At 55.9% G+C, this 11,761-nt stretch overlaps 1 long non-coding RNA gene across 1 annotated transcript; it reads right to left on the bottom strand.

Annotated features, from left to right (window-relative positions):
• Positions 1-8,407: 8,407 nt before the first annotated feature.
• Positions 8,408-10,357, bottom strand: LOC140848646 (uncharacterized). The gene is made up of 3 exons (XR_012129737.1): positions 10,260-10,357; positions 9,370-9,513; positions 8,408-8,634 (listed from the first exon to the last, which is right to left on the bottom strand). It is a non-coding gene; the product is annotated as an uncharacterized lncRNA (long non-coding RNA).
• Positions 10,358-11,761: the final 1,404 nt, after the last annotated feature.

Genomic DNA, 11,761 nt, shown 5'->3' with positions numbered 1-11,761 from the left:
ATAGAGAGGTCATGGGCGGGGTTCCAGCCAACAGCCAGACGTGTGAATGACAAGCCTTCACTGACTCCAGCCCTTGGCTATCAAGTCACCTCCAGCTTTTGGGGCTCTCCAGGTGCTGCCCAGGGTGGTGGAGCAGGTTTCTGCCTTGCCCTGTCCAATTTCCTGCCCCACACCATCTGTGAGCATAATAAAATGGTTGCTTTATGCCACTAAGTTTTGGGCTGGTGTGTTGTGCAGCCATAGTTACTAGAACAGTCTCACCTGGGCCTCCCGGTTTTCCCACACCCTCCGTGGAGGGACCAGGCCATGCTCCCCAGAACCTCACGTTTTCCCACAAGCCCCACCTTTGGTCACGCTTGCCCCTCCCTGTAGTTCCCCTTCCTCTCCATTTGTCCGGCAAATGTCTGCGTTCTCCTTTAGGACGGAGCTCAGACTCTGGCTTGGAGCCAGGGAAGGCTTCACCTTCTCCAGGAAGCTTACCCTGACCTCCTGTGGCAGACGATGCACTCCTGTGAGGCTCACCTCACTGATTTCTACTGTTTTAGTGGCTGATTTTCCCCAGCAGGCGGTGAGCTAATGACCCCCCAGCACCCTGCCTCCTGCCCCAGCTCGAGCTCGCAGGAAGGGCTTGTCGGATGCCTGGGAAGGCACAGAGAATGCCCGCTGTTCCCGGGGCCTCCCTCAAGGCTTCCACCCCTGCATTCACCTCTGAGCTCTCATTGCAGGGATCGCTGTGGCACCCCGTGTGGGCCTCTGAGTGACACTGGATGGGGGCTTTCCCTCTCCAGGCCTTAGTTTCCCCCCCTGTGAAAAGAAAATGTTGGATCCTCAAGGAGGAGCCTGGGATCCTCCAGCTCAGGGATCCCCAGAGAGGGGGAGGCAGCCCCTCAGGCAGACTGACCCCGACTGGCTGGTAACAGGACAGTGGTCAGGGTGGGGATGGCATGGGAAGGAGGGTCCATCTGGTCATCCTGGTTTCTCCTCATGGCCTTTGGTGGCAGCCTGGTGACCCACAGCAAAATCCAGCCCTGAAGGCTAACCCGGGGCGTGAGGCAGGGTCTGCTGGGAGCAGGGGGACCCCAAGGGCAGGGCCAGGACGGCGGAGGGGAAGAGCTGAGGCTTGGAGTCTGCCTGCTAACTGCAAGGCCTGCTTCTCCCACTGGCACGTCCCATGACCCAGGCAAATGACTCTGCCCCGGCCAGCTGCAGGTTCCTCACCCTGAGAACTGGAGAACGGGGACAGCAATGGAGCGGCCACTGTGGAGGACTGCTGGGAGGAGTCGCCAACTGAGACGGTGCCAGCCGTGCTCTGCGCCCGGCTCCTCGAGCCCTGTGAACAAGCCCGCTGCGCCGACAGAGGCTGCCGTTCATGAGAACCTGCCCAGTGCAAGGGGCCAAGCACCTCGTGTCCTTGGGACGTCAGTTCCTACCAGGGACCCTGCACAGTGAATATCTTTACGGCTGTTTTAAAGGGAGGGAATGACGCTCAGGAGGTTACATGGCTTGTCCAAGGCCACACAAGCATGAAGAGGTAGGGGGAGAAATTAGAACCTGGGTCTCCCTGACCCAGAGATCTTGTGGCCTCCACCCAGGTACCCCCACGCAGGGCAGGGCTCAGAGGCCAGCCTCAGCGCTGCCCTTGATTGTGACGGCAGAGGCCTCCCTGGGCTCTGCCCCCTATCCCAGTCAGGGCAGACTCCCCAACCCCAGGGCCCAACCCCTGCAGCACGAGGGGATCAGGAGTTGGCACCAGGACGGGGGGCTTGAAGCTCTCTTCACCCCCAGCTCTGACAGGCGGAGGCCAGTAACCCTGAGAGGCTGGGGACAGGCGGAGAGTAAACGAGTGACTCCCCACAGTGACTCCCTCGTAGTAATTACAGCCCATCAGGGCCCTCCTTTCCCAAGAGCACAGCCCTGCTGCCAGCACTGTGGTGGTGCTGGGGGGCCCCCATGACAGGCGCACACATCAGAGGGGCAGACCCCCAGCCCCGTGGACACAGAGGTGCACACACGGTGTTTACAGGCTCATTTGCACAATGCTCACTATGTGAAGATGCACAGATGGCTCCCTGAGCTGGGCATCCATAGGCAAGCATGGTCTTGCACACTCAGGGCTTTGCACACTTGGCCAGGCTCAGCCCTAATTCCCGAGACCACTGGGGCGTGCCTACACAGATAAGCAGCAGGTCCACAGTCCCTGGTGGTGTCCCTCTGGTCTGTGTGTGGTTTGTGTGTGTGATAAAGGTCTTGAGAAGCAAACGGTCCTGGAACTGAGGTTACTATAGAAGCCACAGATCCTCTGTGTTCTGCACCTGATTTAGTCCTGGTGACAAGCGTGCCCATCAGGTAGTGAGAGGTCCAGAGAGGTTAAATAGCTCACCCAAAGCCACACAGCTAGATTACAGTCAGGTATCTTGGCAGCATAGAGCCAAGGCCTTAACCACCAGGTGATGCTGTGGAGGGGGCTGCTTTCCACATTCTACCCCCCAAACCCCATGCTTTGTGGCCCTCAACACTTGAACCATCTGTGCTGGTTTAGACATACCATCAGGATTAGCTGTTTGCTTTTCTGCCCCTTCCCATCCCTCTCCCTACCCCTACCCCATCCCCTCTTCCCCCCACACAACATAAACCTCATAGACTTACAAACAAGCATTTGTCTTGTTCCCTCTGCATCCCCAGTGCCCTGGCACATAGTGGGGGTCAACAGATTCATGCTGCTTGGAAGGACTTGGTGCAGGAATGAACAGAGTCATCCAGCCGTGACGCACAGGACCTCCAGCTGTCCCAGGTCCTGTGGGTGGGAGGGAGTGTGATGGACAGGAGGCTGGGGCTACTTGGGGGATGACAGTCCTGGCTCCCTCCTGCTACACTCTCAGTCTCCTTCCTCGGGACCGCAGGCTTCGGCGCTGTGGCTGGTGGGGCTGGCCAGAGACCCCTGAGCTGGGCACAGGGCATCCTGGAGGTGGCCCTCCCTCTCCTGTTTTACCAAGACGGCTGCCAGGGTGGGGCAGGGCAGCCTCCTGGGCATGTGCTGGCCCCAGGCAGTGCTTGGTGAGGCAAGTGGACTGCCTCTTGCCTTCTCATCTCTCTGGTGTCCATCCTGCCCAGGGCCCCATCCTGCTCCTGCCAGGCCCCCATGCCCCTGCCCACCACTAGGTGGCACCAAGTTCCCTGAGACAGTAGGGAGCTGCCCCAGAAGGGCTCAGGGGTGAGTGTGGGGGAGGTGATAGTCCTAGCAACCTCCATTCTGGCCCTGGCTGGGTTCCCTGCCCCCCATGGCCCTTCCCTTGAATGAGATGGCAGCCCCCAAATGCTGAGCTCTGTGCTGCAGGATTATCATACCTTACATTCCTCCACAAGCCTCACAAAGTCCTGAAGAGGTAGACACCATTCTTGTCCCCATTTTACAGAGGAGGAAACTGAGGCACAGTGAAGTTAAAGCAATTATCCAAGTCACACAGCTAATAAGAAGCAGAGCCACAACTCAAAGCTGGTCTGCCTGGTTCCCTTCTTATACTGCTCCCCTAAGCCTTCCCATAAGGCTCAGTGGCCCCTGAGTGATCCGTGGAACCCCAGAGCTGGCCTGAGACTATGCAGAAGCCTTCAGTGGGGGGAGGCTGACTCGGAAGGGTGAGGGTGGGAGGGGAGGAGCTAGGGCCTGAGATGGGAGGGTGCAGGGTGGGAGGAGAGGAGCTAGGGCCTGAGATGGGAGGGTGGAGGGTGGGAGGGGAGGAGCTAGGGCCTGAGGCAGGAGGGGGAGGGATTGAAAAGTCCTTACTCTGCCCTAGTCCTTCAGCAGCTGCCTGACCGAGGGCCCAGGAGAGGGTCAGAACCTGGAGGGGAATCTCTGGGTGGGCAGGCACAGCCAGCTCCCGCAGTGTGGCAGGAACAGCTGGGAAAAGCGTGGGGGTGGGCACAGGATGGGGGAGGAGTCTTCCCAGTTGTTACAGGCAGTGCTAGGTCCAGATGGTGCTGAAATGCAGAGGCCCTGTCTTCAACTGTGCAAGCTATGGTGGCTGAGGTCCAAGTTGGGGGCTCTGGCTCTGGCGTGGTGGTGGAGCCCCCCAAACATGGGTATTCCCTGAGGACTTTGGGAACAGAGCAGGACAGGCCACAGGCCAGAAGAAGTTGAGACTCAGATGCACTCCAACCTTAGTCCATGATGACAGCCAAGTGGCAGTGGGGTCCACCCATCCATCGACACATGGGTTGTGCATTCCAGATGCTGGGGACACCGCAGAGAACAAGACCTGTCTTCTTGGGGCTTCTGCTCTAGTTTGGGAGAAATAGGCAATAAGCAAGTAAATGAAGAAGTGAAAGAAGATGAAAAGTGATGGAGGGTCTAGTTTAGACTGGGTGATCCTGGAGGACTTCTCAGAGGAGGCAGTTTTTGATGTAAAGGGCCAGGCAGAGGGAACAGGAGTCCAGACTAAGCAGGAGCGAGCTTAGTGGACTGGAGGCATAGAGCAAAGGTCTAAAGATCTGTGGATCTGCTGCAAAGTGAGAAAAGGTGGGGGTGGGGAAGGAGGCCACAGAGAGGGGTGGGCTGACCAAGGAGGACCCTGCTGGGCCCAGAGTGTCCCCTAGGTGGGACGCAACATGCATGGAGGATGTCAGCACAGGAGAGACAAGATTTGGTTTGCATTTTGAAAGATTACACTTGCTGATTTGGGGGAATGGATTATAGGGACAAGGGTGGGGCTGAGAGACCCATCCAGGGGCCCAGTCTGGAGACTGTCAAGCACCTGGGCAGCTGGGTATAGTGGAAAGGGCACTGAACTCTGGTACTCTGCTCTGGATCCTGGTCTTGACCACATCCCTCACGGGTTGTATGACCTGGAGTCAACAACTGTCCATCTCTGGGCCTCAATGTCTTGACCTGCAAAATGGGGAGAAGAATAGCTGCCCAGCCTCCTTCCCTGGGATGAGTGAGGGTCCAGGTAGGGGCAGAGCTTTATAAACCATTCAGTGCTAAGGTGGGAGGTCCTGGGGCGACTTTAGGGAACAGATTTTTCTGGGGAGGAGACTAAGGGGGTGACATTGTGGTTGAAACCATTGCTGGGAGTCAGCCCCCACCCTGCTTGGGGCTCCTCAGTGCTTGGGTCTGGGATCCCAGCTCCCAGCTTGATTTGCAGATCCCCAGATGCTGCCTGAACCCCTCCCCCACCCTCTGCCCCTCTATCTTTTTTTTTTCTTGCCTCTTCTTTTTAAAATAAAAACGCCGGCCGCTCGAGGCTCACTGATGTTTATGCCTCAGTAATACATTATGTATTATTTTGTTTTAAGCACAGCTTTTGCATCCTGACAGTAACAATAAAATGTGACTATGGGATTGCTAATACAGACAGACTAATGTTTCCATCGCCCGCCTCTTTTTTTTGCGTCCTAAGCACTTTTGAAAAGGCTCCTTTTATATTCCTAATAAAATTATAGCAAAATACATCGATTTACTGGAAAAGAGTTTAGGGTCGGGGTTGAGTTTTTCCTCTCCCTCCCCCTGTGTGGGCTTTTTCATTTTTTTTCCCCCAAAGGCTGATGAATATTCTGAATCAAAGCTTCTAAGTGCTTTTTGACCCTGGACCCTAGGTTGCCTCTGCCACTGTCAGAATGCTGCGCTGCTCACCTGGCCCCCAGCCAGCTTCAAGGCCGCCGTGTGCGTGTGCTGAGGGCTTTAGGTGTTGGGAAGTGGGGGTGTATCTCTGTTGGGGTGTCTGTGTGTTGAAGTGTGAGCTGTGCATAAAGATGACTGTGGCCTCACTGTGTGTTCAAGGGTGTGTGCTGGCTTTGTGTGCTTCTGCGTGAAGGACTCTGTGTTACGGTGTTGGGGGGTACCATAGGGGTTTGCAGGTTTATGGATGTGGGGGGCAGGATTCTATTTGGAGGACCCTGGGGTCTCTGACAGTCCGGGTCAGGTATGGGTGACAGTGGGGTGGCGGGGGGGTGGGGGAGCCGGGCACTGAGAGGCATCAGCTTAGATCAGGGACAGTAACTGTATTTGTTCTTTCCCCTTGGGGCAGGCATGTTGCCCATTTCCAAAAAGGTTACTTACCCAGGAGTTGCTTTTCACCTGAAAATGGGGTCTCACCCTTGCCAGCCACTGATCCCTCCTATGCTGGCAGTGTGTATGTGTATGTCTGCACAGGGCCCTGTGAGGTCCAGGCGTGCACGAATGAGGTACGGTAAGGTGGTTCCACACATGTGGGGACCACCGCTGGCTGATGTAGCTGTGCCAGACTCGGGTGCCGAGCCAACAGGCAGACATCAGGTCTCTGGAAGGGCTCAGAGGACCAGCCCTCCAGCTGCAGGTGGCCTCCTGGGCAGGAGTGGCAGAGGAGCTGGGGAAAGGTCCCAGGGCATGCAAAGGAGATACTGTGGATGGAGAAAAGAGGGGGCCCAGGGAAGGTGAGGCCCTGCACATTCATCTTCACCAAAATCAGTGCCAGTCTGGGCAGCTGGTCCTGGTGGGCAAGCAGGAGGAGGTGGCCTAAACTTTCTGCTCTGGATACGCTTAGTGGCAGGACCCAGAAATTGAGGGCAAAGGCACTCTTTCTAGCTCCTTCTGCCTTGCTTTCTTGGGGCCAGACCCCACCAGCTTCCACTCTGCCCCCAGAATAAAAAATATGGGAAATAAAGGGACCTTCAGACCTTCCCACCCGGAGGATGTGCCCCTCTAGGGAGTTAGAGCACTGGATCCCCTGGGACTCTCTGGGGTCCCCTGGCCAGAGGGGCTGCTTCCTGGGTGTGGCGCTCAGGGGAGGACCCCACAGAGAACACTGGAGCCCCTGCACCCCAGCCTAGGCTGAGCTGAGGGCTCGCGTTCTGCCTGCCTTGCCAGCCGAGAAGCCCTTCCTCCCCCATCCTCCCCACCCGCTCTCCCTGGAGTGTATGTGGATTTGCACGATTCAGAAACAGGGAAGGAAAAAAAAGGAATTGGGTTTTGTGTACTAAGCACTTTTGAGGGCAACCTGGGGCCCCCTAATCCAGAGGTTTATAACCTCCCCAGCTAATGCTCTCTGACACTGTGTTTTGATATCATTACTACATTATACTCACAATTTTTGAGTGAAAAAATACAGTACTTAGAAAGTCGAAATTCATAAATAAATTCATGTCAAACCGCACTTAATATTGATTTTGTTAGTGTTCAGATTCAATAATAAGGTACTGCGTGCATGAATATTTAAATATAATCATCATTTCTGCATCTCCTAATGGCCTCTGCTCCTCTACACTCAATTTAAACACAATTTAAAAACTATAATGTATTGAAAAATACTAGGATTTAGCAATAAATCATCATCGGGAGATTCCAGGCCTCTTATAGGGTGGCTCGATATGGGTTTCTCCGGGGACTGTACAATTAGATTCATGTTTTTAAACTTCTCAATTATCCATATACCATAATTTTATGTGAAAGTTTGTTTCGCTTCCCCCCCCTGCCGCCCGCCGCCTCCCCTACCACTTGGCGGCCCCCCTACCCGGCCTCTTTCTGTAGGAAGCGGTAGAATATCGCTTAAGTGTTCTCTTAGCCAGAGTGGAGTGGGGTCAAAGGTGACCGTCCTCAAACTGAATTAGAGGCCAGGCCTGCCAGAGGCAGCCGGCGCTGAGTCACTTAATCACATTATTTGGGAAAAATATAGGGGGGAAAGAGATAAAATGACTTAAAATGAACTTGCCAAGGAGGAAGTGGAGTTTTTTAGATTTATTTAAAAAGCAATCCTTGGCCTGATGAAATAGATGCAGGGCTGTGGCAGGATGTGGTAAGAGTCGGGTGGAGGGTGGGAGGGGTGGGAGCTGCGCTGTGGGAGCAGAGGGGCTTCCAGCCTGGTCCCTGGGCTCCAGACCTTCATGAGGAGCCCCTGGGGGTGCAGAAGACTCTGAGGGGAGGATAAAGGGGGTGCCCTTGGGACCTGGGGGAGCCGCCGGAGTCCCCTCATCTGGGAGCTGGAAGGCAGGCTGGAGCTGTCTGCTGGGAGGACAGGGTGTGGCAGGGCCCCCAGGGCATCTGGGGCCTCGCCTGGTGCCCTGATGGCGGCAGGCAGCAGCTGGTGCTGACAGATGGCCACAGAAGTGGCACAGCAGCTCTGATTGATGACAGAAGTGTATAGAACCCAGGGACCTGGAGGGATGGTGCCCACTGGCTCAGAGTACCGCACTGCACGCCCCGTTTATAGAATGGATCATACCATTTACCCTGTCTCTAGCACCTACTATGTGCCTGGTGGTTTACAAACAACTCACGTGAGCCCCGCTAGCTCTTTTTGGTTTATGGCATGGGCACGCCCATTTTATAGACGAGAAAGCTGGAGTTCAAATTGTTAAAGCAGTTTATCTAAGGTCACACACACACAAAGCTGGGACAATGGCTAGATTTGAACCCAGAGCCAGCTCATTTCAGACCCAATGTTCTTCCACGGCTCCATACTTGTCTTGGAAGGTGCAGCTGGAGGTGGGGATGACGTGGGCCCTGAGCTTTGGCCTCTGGCATGCTCCAGAGCTGTGGTGCAGCTGTTTGCAGCCAGAGGAGAAAGGACCATCTGCCCATGTGAGGAAGGGGCAGGAATGTGGCACATCTGGGCCCTGGGGGCATGATGAGGGTCACTTGGGTGGATCCAGAGTGCATCTCTGGTCCTGTTCCAAGGAAAACCCAAGTATCAGAGGGACAATGAGCGATGCCCTAGGACAGGGATATCCCTCGGCCACCCTAGAACAGATGGGGCAGGCAGCTGGCGGGAGTGGACACCTGGCACTCTAGGTGAAACTTTCTACTTGGACAAAAATGTTAGGGGACAGGGGCTCCAATGGGGGAGGGGAGGGCCACACAAGGGGGTGGCACCCCACTGCTTCATGGCCTAGAAAAGAGACTGTTAGGAGTACCCAAGCCATCCCCAGGGATGTTGTCAGATGCCTGGGTCCAGTCCTAACCCACCTCTCAGGCTCCAAGTCCTATTTCACCTCTGTGCAATGGGCAGAAAGACAGTGCCTACCTTGGCAGGTTGTCTTAAGAAGGGTCCATTAGCATGGTGCATGGCCACCTTAGCCACTATTATAATGGTATATCTGGGGTCAGACTTGGGCTCCAGACCCCCAGAGAATGCATTTTTTTTTCTTATGCTTGCAATGCTCTGGTCCCTTTGGGTGGTCTTGGGACTGTGGGGCTGGGTGCCAAGGACTCTCTGACTGGAGGAACCCATAAGGCTGGGTGAGCAGGCTAGGGCACAGGGGGAGCGGAAGGTCAGGGGAGGGGGCTGGAAGGGCTTAGTGCCTGGCCCCAGGGCTCAGCCTCTCCAGCAGTCCGTGGCTTCCACAGTCTTCTGCTGAGGCCATTTATTCATTCATTCGTTCACTCTTCCAGCAAATACTTACTATAATCCAGGCACTGTTCTAGGAGCAGGGAACAAATCAGTAGTCCCAGCCAAGACAGGAGCCTCTGCCACTCCCCAGGAGCGCTTTGCATCTGCTTCCTCATCTGTGACAGGGATCAGCATACGCCTGCTTCACCTGCTTCTGCTGCATTGTGTGAAGTTCAGAGGTGAGAGGGCACATGATAAAAGCTGCCCCCAGGTGAGCTGCTGTTCTTTTTCCAATGAACGGGCCAGGCAAAACACTCATGATAGAATTAATTCTTCTGAATGTTGACCTTCCAGGCTCCCAGATGGTTAGCGTAGGAGTAGGGAGGAAACAGAATAAACTGTGAAAACTCTAGGAAAGTGAGAGCCACTGTGGGCTCTTGAGCCAGAGCGGGTCACTGGGAGACCTACCCAGGCTTCCATGTTCCAAAAGGCCTGGGCATTGCTGGCTCTTTGAGAAGCTGGTGGGGAGCAGAGACAAATGGGAGAGGCTCTCCAGCTAATTCCTGTACCCTAGTTCCCTGCTTCCCCTGACATGGTTGAGGCTGGGTCAAGTATGGAATGGGAAGGAAGGAATCCCTTTCACTCCCATCAAAGTTGGCATCAGCAGGAGGCACTGCCCAGAGCCTGAAACCTGTGGGACTCCCCTCTTTCGGATGGGAAGAGGGCTGGCAGGGACAGAGGAGCCAGTGTGCAGGCAGAGCTGAGCAGACAGCAGCTCCCATCCCTGGGGCCGCCCCTCATCCCTGAGCGCTGCTGGGGTAGGGGCAGCTGAGCCTACAGGGGATTCTTCTTCCTCCCCATCAGTCAGCCTCCCCCACAAGTCTCCCACACCCTCCCCCTCAGGAAGCCCTCTGAGCATGCTGACCCCTGGACCACTCTCCAGTTCATCTCCAGCCAACACACCTTCACGGACCTTCCGTCTTCCTGCAAACCACAGTTTACTCATCTGTCAAGAGGAGCAGCTCAAGTAGCATCCCAGGCAGGGCTGCTGGGGGACCTGGTAGGACAGGGAACACGAAGGACTTGGTGAATAGGAAGGGCTGTGTGAGGCCACTGACAGGCCCCTGAGGGTGGATGCTGGCCATGCCCCAGTCCTCAGGCCGAGAACAGGCCTGGTGCCTCCCTTGGCTCTGTCACTCTGCATCCAGGGCTCATTTTTTTCTGGAAAACAAGCGACATTCATCACAAGTGACAGCGGGCCCTAATGCAATCTTGTCTGGAGCCATGAATTGCAAATGTGCTGCAGTGAGGAGTTTGCTCCATTAGGACCCTGGGGAGGTCACACGCCCTGAGCCCTGGGGTCCCTGGTCAGTGATAGGGACACCTTGGTAGACAGGCAGGGTCTAGGGCTCCCTGCGGTCAGCCTGGGCTAGGCCCCAGCCACCCCAGGGTCCTCACCTCAGGTAGGTGGAGGCAAGAGCCAGGCTCCAGAGTGGGCTGAAGTCCCTCTGTGAGATTCACAGGGAAAATATAAAACACCGAGCAGTTTGCTGGAGCAAGTCAGGTGAGTGGGGTGGGCGGGGCACCTGCCTGGTGATCGGGACCTCAGTGGGGGCCAAAAGCATTCCTGTGACAGGGGAACCTGCCTGCTGCCATCCTGGGAGACCCGGCGCTCTGCCCCTCCTCCCTGCCATCAACACCCCCATCTTGGGCCTTCTAGCTGACCACATGCATGGGCCCTCATCCTCCCGGGCGAGCACAGGCTCTGCTCCATGCCAGGGCTGGCGCCACCTCCGCAAGTGTGTGCCCAGTGCTTGAGGCTCTGCACACACGTTCCTGTTGCCGTCCTCCACTCACATGTGTGTACCTGGGCCTCACATCTGTGCCCAGCTCACTGCCAGCCCAGCACTGAGTCAGGGCGTGCTGGCCTGCCTCTGGCACCTAGGGTAGACGGGTGGGTTTGTTTTTCCCCTGGTGTGTTTTGGGTTCAGGAAAAAAAAAAATCCCCAAATGAGCTTTCCCTGGGGCACTTTTCCCTTCATTTTTCTGCCCAGGTGTCTCTAAAGGGAACTTCATTGTCTGTTTCAAATTCATTTGCACTTAACTCATCTAGAAGTTTTGCAAGAGTTGTTTGATGTCCAAGAAGCCTCTGAGCATCCCCCACCCCATGGCTCCCCACCCCCTTAATGAGCCCTTTAACGCTTGGAGATCCTGGGCTGCCTCAAAGGCCTGCTGCCCTGTCCCACCTGGGCAGGGGAGGAAGAGCTCAGGATGCAGTGGGTTGAGGGAGTGGCATGGGGTGGGGAGGCTCCATCAGGCTTGCCCCCACCCTCCAGCCACATACCCACCTGGGCATCTTGCATCACCATCTAGCCAGTGGCCCCAGCCTCTGCTGGGTGCAGGGCCCAGCTGTCGGTTTGAGCCTCCCCCACTAATTAATGGGTGCCTGTGAGGGCTGACCCAAT

The sequence above is a fragment of the Manis javanica genome, chromosome 4 (assembly GCF_040802235.1).
Source record: "Manis javanica isolate MJ-LG chromosome 4, MJ_LKY, whole genome shotgun sequence".
In the NCBI taxonomy this organism is placed as follows: domain Eukaryota; kingdom Metazoa; phylum Chordata; class Mammalia; order Pholidota; family Manidae; genus Manis; species Manis javanica.
The sequence above is the reverse complement of the archived record's forward strand: the minus strand, read 5'-3'. Positions and strand labels throughout refer to the sequence as shown.